This window comes from Pteropus alecto, unplaced genomic scaffold (genome assembly GCF_000325575.1).
Source record: "Pteropus alecto unplaced genomic scaffold, ASM32557v1 scaffold146, whole genome shotgun sequence".
NCBI classification, from domain to species: Eukaryota; Metazoa; Chordata; class Mammalia; order Chiroptera; family Pteropodidae; genus Pteropus; species Pteropus alecto.
The window spans coordinates 28,710,675-28,726,195 of NW_006442107.1; the positions used below are offsets into that span (position 1 = coordinate 28,710,675).

Here is a 15,521-nt window from a genome sequence, read left to right on the forward strand (position 1 = left end):
AAACCTGAATCTTATATGACCTGATGTGAGGCCACTTACTAACATCATTTATGATACAATATGAAAACTCTTACAATTCACATTAGAACTATTAATGGATTTGATTACAGGGCCCTGCCCCAGAACACTCCAGGGAAAATTATTTAATATAACCTGTCTATCTCATACTACCTTCCTAAAATCTAAAAATGTCTGAATTCTGAAACTCTTAAATTTCGGATGAGCAGTTGTGGAGCTAATATAATAGTAACACAGTCTTATATGGTGTTTATCATTTTCCAGGCACATTGTTTTAACTGCTCTACATATAATAATCCCACAACACCCAGATAAGGTAGGTACTATAATTAATCCCATTTTACAGATGAGGACACTGAGGCATAAGGAACCTTCATAGGTAGGAAGTCATGATTCTTAATAAATGTACTTTGCTTTCATAAGAATTACTAAATTAATAAACATTTTTAAAGTCTTGATGTATATTGTCAATAGACTGTCTTCCTAGAATATGACATATGTAGTGACTGAGAACTTCAAGCAGTTTCGTATCATTGCTGCACTGGTTGTAATATATTTTTAAATTTTCGTATTTGGCAAGCAAAAATATTTTTGTGGTTTGTTTTGGTTTTAACTTCCCTTTTGGTATAACGATGTTGAATGTGTTTGCTTATTTTTGTTACCATGTTTGTTTTCCTTTGACTATCTTTTTTTGGACTCTATGCCTAGTTAGAGTTGTGCTTACATATTGGGATATTCCTGTTCTTCATGCTAACCTGCATGGCCTCTCCTAGACTTGTCACTATCAGCCATCAGCCCCAGGATGCTGCCAACTCCCATCTGTGGGAGAGGCTTGGCAACTCTGGTCATGTTCACCTGGAAGAAGTCTCCGTCCAAAGCAGTCAATTCAGAGAGGGATGTTTTCCTACTCTAGCTAATTTCCTTAATTGTCCTCATTCCCTTATTCCTTCCCCTACCCTCACCATTCACTGGGGAACTGACAGATGAATTTTCTGATCTCCCTTGGAATGTTCTCCTAAGAAGAATCCTCTTTCATTGCAGTTTCTCAGAAGTCAGAAATATCCCATAATCTCCAATATTAGTACCTTTTAGAAACTCCAGGCTCTTTGAAGTTTATACTTCTCAGCACTACTGTATTCTACCCATTCTTATCATCTACCACCATCTTGGGCATCCTTCATCATCCAATGAATAAATTTTGTTCATTATGGGAATAACTCATTCCCAACCTCTGCTTTTCTTGGCACCTCTGCTAATCTTTAGCTTTGGAAAGAAAAGCCAAAGCAATTTTTCTTTCTACAAATTCTCTTCAAAAAAAAAAAAAAACCTTTCAAATTTCTAGCAATCTCAGCTGGAGATGACACCAATTCAACTATTTTTCAGCCAGTCCTGCAAGCATGTCTTTCTTTAATATATATGTGAGACATTAATTATTCTTTGTTCTCAGCTATGGATTTTTAAGCAAAATGTTAAGACAAGGAGAACAGTCTCATTAAAAGGCTATTACACTTCCTTACTTCAGTGTTTGCCAGGCACTGCTTTCTCTGTCTGAAATTCTTTAATCCTTCTGCAGTTTTGATCTACACCCGATTAGCTTGCTGGTGCTCTTTCTCCAGGAAACCTCATAGAGGTCACTTCAGAAAGCTTTCCCTGTCACCTCAGAATTACTAGGTGCCTCTACTCCTAGCACCAAACATGTGTTGTTTCCCTTATTCACAGCTGTGTCCCAGCATTGGCACATTGCCTGTCACTGAGGGAGTACTTTATAAATATTTATTAAATTGATTTGAATGGAAAATATTAAAATACTTTGAAGTCAAATGTATCAATCTTTGATGACTGATAATACTTTTAAGCAGTACGCCCTTTCTGGAAATTTAATAAATGTTTACTATTCTTTCTCCCCTAAATTTAATGATCTATGCTTGCTATAGACTGAATTATGCACCCCCTCTCCCACCAAATTCATATGTTAAAACCCTGCTCCCCAATGGGATGGTATTTGGAGATGAAGACTTTAAAGGTAGTTAGGTTTAGATGAAGTCATGAGGGTAGAGCACCTATAATGGAATTAGTAACTTCATAAGAAGAAGAGAGACCAGAGTTCCCTCTCAAGATGCCTGAGGACACAACAGGAAGAGGGCCCTCACCAAGAACTGAATCTGCTGGCACCTGTATCTTGGTCTCCTAGCCTCCAGAACTGTGAGAAATAAATATCAGGTTGTTTAAGCCACCCATGCTATGGCATTTTGTTATAGCAGCCAGGCTAAGACAATGCTTTTTAACATAAAACTATTTAAACAGTGTAGAATACATTAATTTACAGTGTGAAGCTAAGGATAAGTAATTTTTTCTTCCAAATTGGTAATGATGCAGTATCTTTTGTCATGTATTAAATTCTTAAATATATTTATCATATATCCATGCTTGAATGTTATATTTCAAGTTTCAAGTTACTATTTTATATTCTAATATTCCATTTATTCTTTTGCTATTGTAACACTCAATTATTGCTGATTTAAATTGTTTTAAATATCTGATATGACATTTAACCTATAGATCATTCCCACTGTTTTTTATATATTTTTATCATTATGCTTACATATTTATTTTTCTGAATGAATTTTATAATACTTTTGTCATTTTTCCAAAATAGCCCAAAGAAATTTGATTGGAAAGTTTATCAAACATGAATTTGGAAAGAAGATACATCTTTATAAAATTTGTTTTTCTTATCTAAGAACACATTGTCTATTCAACTTCTTAAGTCTATTTTATATCTCTCGATTAAAATGTTATAGTTTTCTTTATAATGTATATTCCTCATAGAAAGTATTCGAATGAATTATGAAAATTATTGTGAATGAAATTTTATTTTTCCATTATAGTTCATTATTTTTCTTTTGTTTCCCCTTCTTTCCTTCTTCCCCTACTCCCTCCTTCTCTTCCTCTTTCTCTCTCTCTCTCCCTCTCCCCACCTTTGCCCTATCCTTCCCTCTCTTTTCTTTATTTTCTCCATAGGTAAATTTAATTGTATTATAACATACATATAGAAAATTAGAAATCACAAATATTCATTATACCAAATATTTTAAATTAAACACACCCTTGAAACCAGCACACAGATCAAGAAATGGAACATTGCCCCTTTCTAGTCTTTAGTCCCCACTCACTAGAGTAAACAATATCCTCATTTATAATACCATAAACTAGTTTTACCTTTTTATGAAATTTATATAAATGGAATCATACAGTTTGATCATGTTTTTGGGTCTGTCCTCTGTGATATTGTTGAATCTGGAAAATGCTAAAGAATCAATAACAGTATTATCTCTACAATAAAATAATTTAGTATGGCAACGGAATATAAATTAACATTCAGAAATTAATAGCGTTCATATATATTGCATTATAAATAAATAACATAACCACACTGAAAGGGATAAGAAAGAATAGAACTAACCTAAGTAACTTTTGGAAACAGTGTTTTGATTGCATATTCTAAGGCTAAAGACAAAAAGAACTTTGCACACATATTATACTCTAGTTAAAGATTTGTTTTTTCACAGAGGAATGAAATTGCAGTTGTGAAATTACTTTATGTGTATTTTCAGACTGGGTAAATAAATATATCGATGATAATGAGAGTAGTGAGGTTTTTCAATGTTAAAAAGAGGAGTTATTAGTAATGGATAGGGGTTGCCTAGAATGAAGCCTGTGATGTTGGAACGAAATCAGATATAGCAATATGAACTCATGACTGTGTCTGTGTGCATGTGTGTGTATCCAAAAATAAATATAAAGAGTTATAGATGTGTGTGTGTGCGTGCACACACACACACACACGCACACACATATTCTAATTCTGGCAGGTGAGCGAGGACCTAGAGCAATGGCAAAAGTTGAATGAGCACACCTAGACCTCAGATCTTGGTTTCCAAATACCCTTCTTCAATAAAATGATCCAAAGCCTTTACAGAAATCACCAATTTCAGGAATGTGGTAGAGATATGCATAATAAAGGGATGGGGCAAAATGAGCGTGCAAGATCTTGAGGTGCCAGAAAGTAAGCAAGTGCTCAATATTTGATGTCATGTCAACAGAAGAGCCAGCATGAAGGAGCTCCCAAGGGCCAAAACTAAGATAAAGTGAACAACCAACTAAATAACGACAATTAATTTCATCTTATGAAATAAACTACATATTCTTGATTCCATACTACAAATAAGTTATTTGAATAAACAAATAAGGACAGAGCAGTTCATCTTTATAGCAGAATTCAATTAATAAAAACAGGTGGAATGATGCAAATATAAAATCACCATCTTGCAAACACCACAGTATGCTGACATTCAGTGAAGCTGAATGATAGCTTTATGTAAACTCTTTGTAATGTTTTTGTAAATGTTCTATAACTCAACTTACTTCAAAATGAAAGTTAAAAAAACATTTTAAAAATACTTAGAAAAAGAGGAGCAAACTGTATTCACAAATAATAGATGACAGGAATGAATAATAATGAGTATAGAAATAAATTGAGTTGAACGAAACATATAAAGAAAAACAACTATGTCAAAAATTGTTTCTAGAAATGTTTAATAAGACTGAGTAAGAAGAAAATGAAATTTAGCAATACCACATAAAAATATGGGCATCCCTATAGTAAAGAAAAGTGTCTAAGAAAAAACTTTATGCCAGTAACATAAAACAGAACAGATAGTCCTCACGCCCACACATACATGACCACCCAATTTATAACAAAAATGCCATCTCAATGAATGGGAAAAACAATGAATTGGGTCTTTTGAATAAATGGTGCTTGATAAACTGAAAATGCTTGTGAAAAAATAAATGAATCTTGGTCACTTCCTCACTCTATGTCCGAAACATTAATGTAATGCCAGATGGATTGTACTAACATGAAAGGTAAAAACAAGATAGCTTCTAGAAAAATGGCTAAAATTACAAAAACTAATAATACCTAGTGTTGGTAAAGATATAATGAAAGCAGAATTCATATGTGACTAGCTTAAGTGTAACCTGAAAGCTAAAGCTGAACAAATGAAGAGCCTTTCACCAGTTCTATTCTTAAGTATGTAGCCAAAGGAATAAGTATGCATGTGCACCTAAAGATATCTAGCAGAATCTTCATAGTTGTTTTATTCATAAAAGCCAAACTCCTGCAATAAGGCAAATGTTCATCAATAACAGAAAAGATTAATAAATTATGCTGTATTTATAAAATCAACTGCTCTACCACCATAAAGATCAAACTATTATTGCCTAAAACATGGATTAATGCCACAGAAATATGAAATACAAAAATGAAGAGAGCATAGATATCATTCCATCTATGTAACTTAAAAGAACTGAAAATACAAATTTATAGTGGAAAAATGCACTATAGTGATTACCTTGAGGGGAACTTTAGGAGTTATGACAAGGGAGTTCTTTGGGCTGGTGATAGTATTTTGAGTCTTTACATTAGTGGGGATTACACAGGTGTATTCATCCATCATGTTCATCAATGTTTACACTTAAAATTTATGAACTTTCCTGTATGTAGCTTATAAATCAGTGGAAATTAAGATTTAAAAAAAATTCATGAACTCTTTTGTTGTAGTTTTCATAGTTTAAACATGCCACATTATCAGACAGAGGTTTCTGAAGGATGCAATTAAAATCAAATATTGATGTCTGAGAATGCATTTTTCCATAAAATTACAGAAGAAAAAGAACTGTTTATCTTTCGACTCCTTTGCTGAAAATGGATGCTTTTGTTATCTGTTTACTACTTTGTAGAACAAGAAAAGACAATATCCTGGCTTTTACTATAAATACTGATTATTCTTATCTGTTCAGTGTTTATTTCTTCTCGAAAATGGAGGAAAATGTTACTTATTGAATACTGTAGAGTTTGGCACTCTGTGATATCTTAGAAAAATATTTTTAAATTTATATGTATCAAATCTGATTGTTTTTAAAGAAAAAAAAACAAATTTTAAAAGGAGACATTAAATTTTCTAAACTAACAAAATACTTCTAGTTATATAAAGATGCTAATGCAAAATAATGTATTTCAATTTTCCTTAACTTTAAATAGAAATATAATTACATTTTCTTTGGATAATGGTAAAATTCTTGGAATTTTCTATTTCTATTAACTCCAATCAACTAAAATCAATAAGCATTGGTTAGTTTGAAGTCTAACCAGCAGTTATCATGTTCCTCAGAAAAAATTTCACTTGAAAACACACACAGACACACACACACACACACACACACACACACACACATACAGTCCCTTTCCTTAAGAATTTCATATTCTGTTGTGGAAGACAGGGGTAACTAAAACTATAGTTGATATATGAAATGCGCATATTAGCCACACAAGTACTGAGTTCTACCAACAAGATGTGAGATGTTTAAGATCTCTATTAATCATTATACTACCCATAGAGCCTATTATACAATGTCCTGAACATGGACAGATATCAATATTTGTTTTCCTAAATTCCATAAGGTAACACTCTTAAAGGTAAAAAGGATAAATTCAATTATAATCAGCATCTCTGTTAAGAAAAAGCCAGGAAATACACACACACACACACACACACACAGACACAGACACATACACGTATATATATTTAAGAAATTATATTTAATTATATTAAATTTCTTAATATAATTTTCCCTAGAATTTAGTTTCTGAATTTAACTCTTCCTACTATCATTACTGGTGTTTCCATATGTACTCGGATCTAATTACTTATGTTTTATTAGAACTTAAGTTGCAATGTTATTATCTTACTAATATATATATATGATATATATACACACATACATACATATACACACATTCAATTTTAAAAAGTAAAATAAAATAAATTAAATCCAGTAGTTAGGATATGTTCCAATTACCTAGAAAATTTAGTTATTTATTACCCTGCTGTTCAACAGTATTACTAGGTAAAAGAGGTATTATTGTGCATACACACAATGTCATTTATAGATTCAGGGGGAAAAAAGAAGAGCTGCAATAGGACCATTTGAATAATATTTTCCCTAGAATTTAGGGTTTCTTAATATATAAATATTTTTGTCATTATACTGTAGAGGTTCTCTTTTGAATTTTGTTCTACTGTGTGTACAGAATAAAGTTTCTCAGTTCTTCTGAATTTAACTCTTCCTACTACCATTACTGGTGTTTCCATATGTAGTCGGATCTAATTACTTATGTTTTATTAGAACTTAGGTTGCACTGTTATTATCTTACTAATTAATGCTTTCCAGGAGACGTTGGAATTAATACAGGCTACTCTGCAGAAATAATGACCACTGAAATCACAACCCTAACACACAATGAGGTGAGCACACTCAAATATGATCCATTTATTTAGTAGTTTAGCAAAAGATGGAGAAGTTAACCAAAATAACCTTCAGAAAAGCTTAGATTTGGTTCAAAGCTATAAGAAAATGCTACCTTAGCAGACCGTCACCAGTTCTGCCTTTATGATTCTCTCCGACAGTGATGTGAATAACACAGAAAGGAATAGTAAAGAAGAATTACGTAATCCTTTCTTAAACCAATTGTTAGCTTGTTTGCTGTAGATTTCAACAGTGCCACAGGCTTCTGATGGTTGGCAACTCACACTGTGGAAAATGTCACTGGGCTTTGCTTCCCTACTAGCTGTGCTCCACAGAGCAGAAAATTAGTCTTGACATATTTGGGGAGGAGTTCTCTGGTTTGTAAGAATTTATAAAAATAGCCATACTTATGTACTCCAGGGTCACATTTATAAGTTCTCAGGAGTTCTGAGATAAAAAATTTAATTATGTATACATTTAAATCTTAGATCATTCTGACTCAAAAATTACCTAATGTTCTCTTAGGTGAATAGACTTCTGTTTCTAACTTCAGCAGATACATATACACACAGCACAATAAGATATTTTAAAATCTATCACATTTAAAAATAAATGAAAAAAAATCAATATATAAAAACCATGTGTTTTTGATCAAGCTAATGACATTGATCAAGCTAATGACATTTACTTAGCACTTATTTCAGTTTACTTTGATTCCTTTCAATAAAGATAAGTCTGAAAAAGTAATCATTTATCAAAATATTAGTTTCATCATGAATAACCTAGATTTGATATAAAATAGAATCATTGTCATATTTAGGCTATACTAGGCTCACATTTATTTCGTTCATTTTATACATTTTGTTTGAACTATGCTAAGTCAGGAGTTGGTTTCAACATATTTGAAACATTTAAGTATACTTTTTCTTCCTGTTATAAGCTGTAACAAGAATCATATTTCACAGATTTGCTGCTCCACACTTAATTTACAAATCGGTTAAAAATATATGAGGTACTAAAATATGCCAAACAATAAGGTCATCACTGAAGAAAAATATTCATAGTACTGTTTTCTAGAAAAGTTTACAATAACCTCAACCCCTTTATTTAATCACTCAGAGGCATTTGCCAACTTCATCAAAACAAGGATACACCTCCCTATCTCTTGCCATATTTCTTTCTTACCCGACTTTGACAGTTCTCTCATGCAACCTAAAAAGGAAAAATTGTATATGGCTTTTAGATTCTATCTGCAAAATGACAGGCCCATTTTAGAATACATGCCAAGAATTCCAGCCTTCAAATGCTCCCCCAAATCTTCCTTTTCTTGGCACCTTATCCCTTATATTTGTGTGAACTTAGCACACTCATCACCACCCCTTTCTCTTACCATGGCTTGAAAAGCTGTCCCCTCAGCCTTTTAGAAGCATATTGATCAAGCCAATGACATTTACTTAGCACAGGCTAAGTGTAAGTCACTGTTCTATTTGCTGTGAGGGATGCATATATACATAGGATACTAGCAGCTTTACTTAAAGATAAATGTCCTGTGATTTCTGTTTGTTGCATAAAGCAGTGCCTGATGCCTGAAATTTCCTTCATCTCCTAGGAGTCAAATAATCTTTCATTCACTTAGCCACATGTGACATCTTGTTTTTTCCATGAGATTTCCACTTGAATTAAGAAAAACCAATATTCCCCTCCCCCAACAACCATCACCAGAATTCCGTACATACTCTTACCTTTTGTCCTTAAAACATACACTCAATAACAGTATTTTATAGAAATCTGTGAGCTTTTATTTTTATTTGACTCCATGCTTCTTTATCAGTGATTCTCTGTATGTGACTCTCCATTTCTTTCATGTATGTAGCTGTAAATACCTAGAAAAGAGGGACTCCTTGTGATTTTTTGAGCCCTCAGCACAATTAAACATTAATGTCCTCCGTGATTATGACAATTATCAACCTAGAATTATAGATGTTCCTTCACTCAATTCTGAAAAGTTTTTTTGGGCAGAATTGTATGTCAAAAGGCTATACATCAAGTACAATGACCAAATATAAAAAAACGAGTATTTGAGTAACAATTCTGGCTCTCAGAAAACTCTGTTTTAAATTATAAGTTAGGAGTTTATAGTATTTAAAATACAAATCAACACACACTGATGTTTCTGGTATTCACTCTCCGCCTTCAGAACACTGGGCTGCTTATCTCACGCTTTGTTTGTTTTGTCTTGTTCTTCCTTTCTCTAAAGGTCCCAGGGGATAGGTTGGCTCAATAAAGGCTTCCCCTGAGCATAGGGCAGCAAGTCAGGACACCTCGAGGATCACCTTCCCGAGATGACCTGCTTCAAGTGACCTGAAGTGGCTACATTTGTTCAGTCAAGTTATTACAAGCAGCTTCAAGAGGGAACCCCACACTGAGAAAAACAACCACAGCAGAGCCTCCTTCAGGTTCCCAAGAGGCTGCAGCCTCCTGTGATTGTCATTTTTCAGGTCTCACTTTTTCCATCAAAAGATTATTTCTTCTTCATTATGAAAGGTTCTCTGCAGCCTTTTGTTTTTTGGTTAATTTTTTATGATGAGCAAATTTGGCTTAGAGAAAATATTATTTTCAGATGATGAATGAAAAGCATTTTATCTCCTAAAAATGTGGAAATATTGAACATCTATAAGATATTTTAAATATGCAAATATATAATATATACAGATAACATAAAATATGTATTATTTGTGTATATATTTACATATATTGAGGTATATATATATATATACATATATATATTTGTTTTTTCTAACTTCTGTTTTTCAAGTTTTTTTTTGTCTTATAGTTTAGTATTGGGCTCACCAGTATTTGATAAACTTATATCAACTTGTAGGCACTTTGAAGTTATTCTGTCCCTCTAAAAAACAAATCTATAGATAAAAAAAATACAAGACTCAAATTTATAATTCTTAGGTTGCCACCATGACATTTTACCCTAGAGTCTGAGTAGTTTTAGTGCCTAGATGTTTATGACTTGGATGAATCAGCTTTCAGGCTGAGGCATAAAAAAAAATATACACTGGCTATTGCTCCTTCTGGCGGCAGGTGTGGGGGCTCTGTGAAAAGCACAAGCTTGCTGCCCTTCATGCCGCAGATTGAGATGATCTCCACATCTCCATATCTATTAAACACAACTGTCTTTTAAACAAATGTCACATCTCTGTACATACATGTCACAACAGATGCTCGATATTTTTATATATGGACAGTTCTTTACAATCTTGAAGCTACTTAAAAAGAGGCTGAAGGTACATGTAGGCTTTGACTTTTCTGCAAGTACTCTCTTCTTAAAAAGAAATCTCTCCCTATGCACACATCAGAATGGCTAAAATAAAAAAGAGTGACAACATAAAATGTTGGCCAGGATGAAGAGAACCTGAGTCACTTATACATTGTTGAAGAAAATGTACGATTGTACAGTCACTCTAGAAAACAAGTTGGCAACATCTTATAAAACTAAACATGCACTTAACATAAAACCCAGCAATTGCACTCTTGGGCATTTGTCCCAGATAAATGAAAACTTATGTTCACATAAAAAACCTGTACACAACTCTTCAAAGCAACTTTCTTCATAATAGCACAAAACTGGAAACAGTCCAGATATCCCTCAATAGGTACATGCATACCATGGAATGCCATTTAGCACGTAAAAGAAACTAAATAGTGATAGGCATACAGCTTGGATGAATCTTAAGAGAATTATACTGAATGCAAAAGTCAGTCCTCAAATGTTATAAACTGCATGATTCAATTTATATAACATTCTTAAGTAACAAAATTATACAGGTAGAGAACAGATTAATTGTTGCCAGGGTTTAGGAATGAGGGATGTGTGGCATGAGGGAGCCATGGGGTTATGGAAACTTCTGGATCTTGATTGTTCTAGTGATTACACAAATCTACAACTGTGATAAAATTGCATAAAATGTACACACACACAAATGCATGTATAACGTAAAATCTTAATAACCACTGTGGATTACACCAATGTGTATTTCCTAATTTTGTTATTGGAGCATAGTTAACAAGTTGTACCTGTGAGGGAAACTGGACCAAAGATACATAGGACCTCCTATACATTTTTTTTTGCAATTTCCTGTGAATCTATAATTTCAAATAAAAAGTTTAAAAAAGAGAAATTTTCTCTTGAGACCTCTACACTCTTCTACCTACTACTCTCTGCTTCTCTTTCTGCTCCCTTTATAGAAATCTTCTTAAAGGTTGTCTATGTTTCTGTCTCTAACATCTCTCCTAGGCTGCTATTTTGAACCTGTTCTAGTCATAGTTCTGATTCCTTCACTAGCTCCAGTGAAAGTGCTCTCTTGTCAAGATTGCCAATGACATTCACGTTCCTCAGTCTGGGGGTCAGTCATTAATCATCATATACCTATCCTATCGTTTTTGACTCAATGACGACAATTGACAGAAATGATCACATTTGTCCTGGGTACTATCTTTACTTCACAGACTCTCCTGGTTTTCCCTTTCTCTCATGAGTGGCTCCTTCTCAGTCTCACTTGGAGGTTCCTCTTTACTTCCCAAAGACATCTCTTCTCTATCTACCAATTTCTCGGTAAACTCTCCTAGTCTCCTAGGTTTAAAAATTTTCTATCCACTGACAACTCACAAATTTATATCTCCAGTCCAGACTTTGTCCCTGAATGTCAGATTTATATCCAACAGCCATTGCAAATCTCTATATTGCAAATTCATATAACTATTAGGCATCTTAAACATTACATGCCCCAAACTAAACACCTGATGGCCCACCAAATTTCCCCATTCCATTATTTTCCTATGTCCAAAATTGACAACTCCATATTTCTTGTAACACAAACCAAAAGTATTGATGTCATGATTTTATCTTCTCATTCTCTCATGTCAGAAAATCCTGTTGGTTCTGCTTTCAAAATATATCCTGAATCGAAGCACTTCCAAACATCTCCACTGTTATCATTCTAATCTAGTCCACTATAATCTGTGGCCTGGATTCTTGAAATAGACTTCTGACTCTCTACTCTGGCCTTGCTCCCTACAGTATAGGTCCAATAGAGTGACCCAAGTGATCCTTCTAATTCATAAGTTAGATAATGACATTCCTCTGCCCAAGAAGACCCTATACTTCCTGCATCTCATACCTTACTATTATCTCCTTTGTTTGTTATGCTCTAGTTCACTAGCCTCCTTGCTCTTTGTAGAACTTACCAAGTACATGCTGAGAGCCTTTGAATTTGTTATTGCCCTAGCATGGGTAGTCACAAGGATAACTCTCCCCTTTCCCACTTCAGGAATTCAAATGCCACCTTTTAAGATGGAGTCTTATTATTCTATGTCTACTATACTCCAGAGGAATCACTACTCCATCATAAATGGTATTATATATGTATATAATCATATTTTTGATAAATTCTACATATACCATTCATTCTTTATCTGTGGGTTCCCATTAGAAAACAAAACTTCATAGAATAAGAGTTTTTGTCTTTTTTCTCCTTTCTGAATTCCCAGTGTCTAAACCATGACTGGAACATATAAGGCTCTCAATATATAACTGTGGTACAAATGAATTATTTACTTAAACAATTATGCAAGCAATTCTCTACTTTCAAGCAAGAAGAGAGTTGGAGTATCGTGCAGCATGCACCTAAAAATTCTATAAGACATGAAAACCACAGAGAGCCTCATCTATATTATGACTGAGATGTCTAGCAAGAGCAGCAAAAATTGCTTCATTTCTGCAAGGTCTGTCAGTCAGTCACAGCACCTCTCCACTAAACAACAAACAGAGCCCCACGAAAGAGCAGTTTATCTGCTTCCTATTCCCAGGATTCCACAACCCCAGGGCAGTAAGAAATTTAGCTTGTAGGAGACATTTACCTATGCTTCTAGCTTTCTCTCATCCCATATCATCTGAAACGAACACCAATGTAGCCAATACTTTGAGTGTTGGTAGGTTATAAGTATCTCTACATATGCTTGCTTAGGACTGGACCCTTTAATTAAAAGTTTGTCTTCCATAAGTCTCATATAGAATAACAGAAAGCATAATCTGTTCATTAATTCAACAAATCTTTACAAAGGGCCTACTAGAGTCAGGCACTGTTCTAGATACTCAAGATAAAGTAGAAAAAAAATAAACAGGCAATATTCTTTTTCCATGCAGTTGATATTCTAGAATTAGAGGGAAACAAACAATATAGAGGCAAACAAGAAAATTAATATAATTTCAGATAATTGGTTCTGTGAAGACAATAGAATGATAAATGACTAAATTTCTTTAAATTGGGAGATTGTGTTATTACTTTGAGGCGAGATTTGAGCACAAATCTGAATAATTAAAATGAACTAGTCTTGTGAAACCTGAGGACAGAATGATTCTAAAAGTATAAAAAGAAGTGGAAAGGCCTTTAGAGACTAATGTGGCATCTTTGAGAACCAAGTAATGAAGCCAGTGTACGTGCAGCATAAGGAATAAGAGGGAGAGTTATAGAAAATAAAAATGAAAAAGTAGGCACCTGCTCAATCCTAGTGACCTCAGATAAGAAATTTCTTTTTTTTCCCCCAACTTTATTGATGTATAATTGACAAATAAAAATTGAGTTTCTTTAAGGTGTACATTTGATATACAAATGCATTGTGAAATGATTGCCACAATCAAGTAATTAGCACATCTATCATCTTACATAGCTACCATTTTTGTGGTGATGAGAACACTTAATATCTACTCTTTTAGCAACTTTCAAGTATAAAACACATTATTAACTATGGTCACTATACTGTACACTAGATGCCCAGGACTTATTTATCTTATAAATGAAAGTTTGTACCTTTTTAGCAACATCTCCCCTATTTCTTTCACCCACTAGCCCCTGGTAACTTTTTTACTCTTTGCTTCTAAGAATTTGACTTTTTTATATCCCATATGTGAGAACATACAGTATTTGTCTTTCTGTGTCTGACTTATTTCATGGAGCATAATGTCCTCCAGGTGCATCCATGTTGCCACAAATAAGAGGGTTTTATTTCTTTTTTAAAGTTGAATAATATTCAGTCATTGCATACTGTATATTGTAACAATATTCATTGTGTATATATATATATACATATATATATACACATATATATCACTTATTACATATTTTTGAAAGGCACATGTGTAGATTTGTGTAACCAACTAAACATTCTAGATCCAGAACTTTCCACAACCACATTGCTTCTTTGTGGTGCCCTTCAAAGCCACACACTCCCTATTCCCAAACCTGGTAACCACTAATCTAATCTCCTCTATACTTGTGTAATTTTAAGAATATTAAGTAAATGTAATCATACAGTATGTAAAATTTGGGTATTAACTTTTTGCATTCAGCATAATTTGCTTGAGACCCATCGAAGTTGTTGCGCCTATCAGTATTTACTTCCTTTTTATTGTAGCTTTATTGTAACAGAAGTTCTAAATTTTGCTAGAATTAAATTAATGTTGACCTGAAGTAAGACTGTGGTAAATCAAGATGCATATTGTAATTCCTAGAGCAACCAGCAAGAAAAGTAGTACAAAAACATAGTACAGAAACCAACAATGGAATTAATATGGCACATTGGAAAATAAACAAAAAGGCATTATAAGAGGAAGAGAGGAATAGAAAAGATATGAGACATAGAGAAAAAGAAATACTAAAAAATAATAATAAAATAATAAATCCAACCATATCAATAATTACATTAAATGTCACTGAACTAAATACTGTGATCAAAAGATAAATCTGGAATTTAAAAAAATACGAACAAGATTGAAATAGATGTCGTCTAGTAGAGACAGACTTTAGATTCAAACCACAAATAGGATGAATGTAAAAGGATGACAATAGATATAACATGCACATAGTAACCATAAAAGAGCTGGGGTGGCTCTGCTAAGATAAGACCAAGTAGATTTTAAGACAAAAACATTTATTTATTTATTTGTTTGTTTGTTTATTTATTTATTTATCTATTTATCTATCTATCTATTTATCTATTTATTTATTTATTTATCTATTTATTTATTTATTGCTATAATCCAAATGATTTGTTTGGCTCTGGAACAT

At 33.2% G+C, this 15,521-nt stretch overlaps 1 protein-coding gene across 17 annotated transcripts in view; it reads right to left on the minus strand.

The window, feature by feature from the left end:
- The window catches only part of DLGAP1 (DLG associated protein 1), a 798,454-nt gene that overhangs the window by 684,227 nt on the left and 98,706 nt on the right, over positions 1–15,521 (minus strand). Inside the window, exons 1-3 of one of the 17 annotated variants that reach the window (XM_025038571.1) lie at positions 9,129–9,267; positions 8,572–8,598; positions 3,238–3,325 (exon numbers count right to left, since the gene is read on the minus strand). The exons of 14 other annotated variants lie outside the window; for them this stretch is intronic. The gene's annotated coding sequence lies outside the window, so the exon portion shown is untranslated. Of the gene's footprint in view, positions 1–3,237; positions 3,326–8,571; positions 8,599–9,128; positions 9,268–15,521 lie in introns of those variants that run through there. 2 more of the 17 variants (XM_025038570.1, XM_025038569.1) reach the window with 2 other exon arrangements.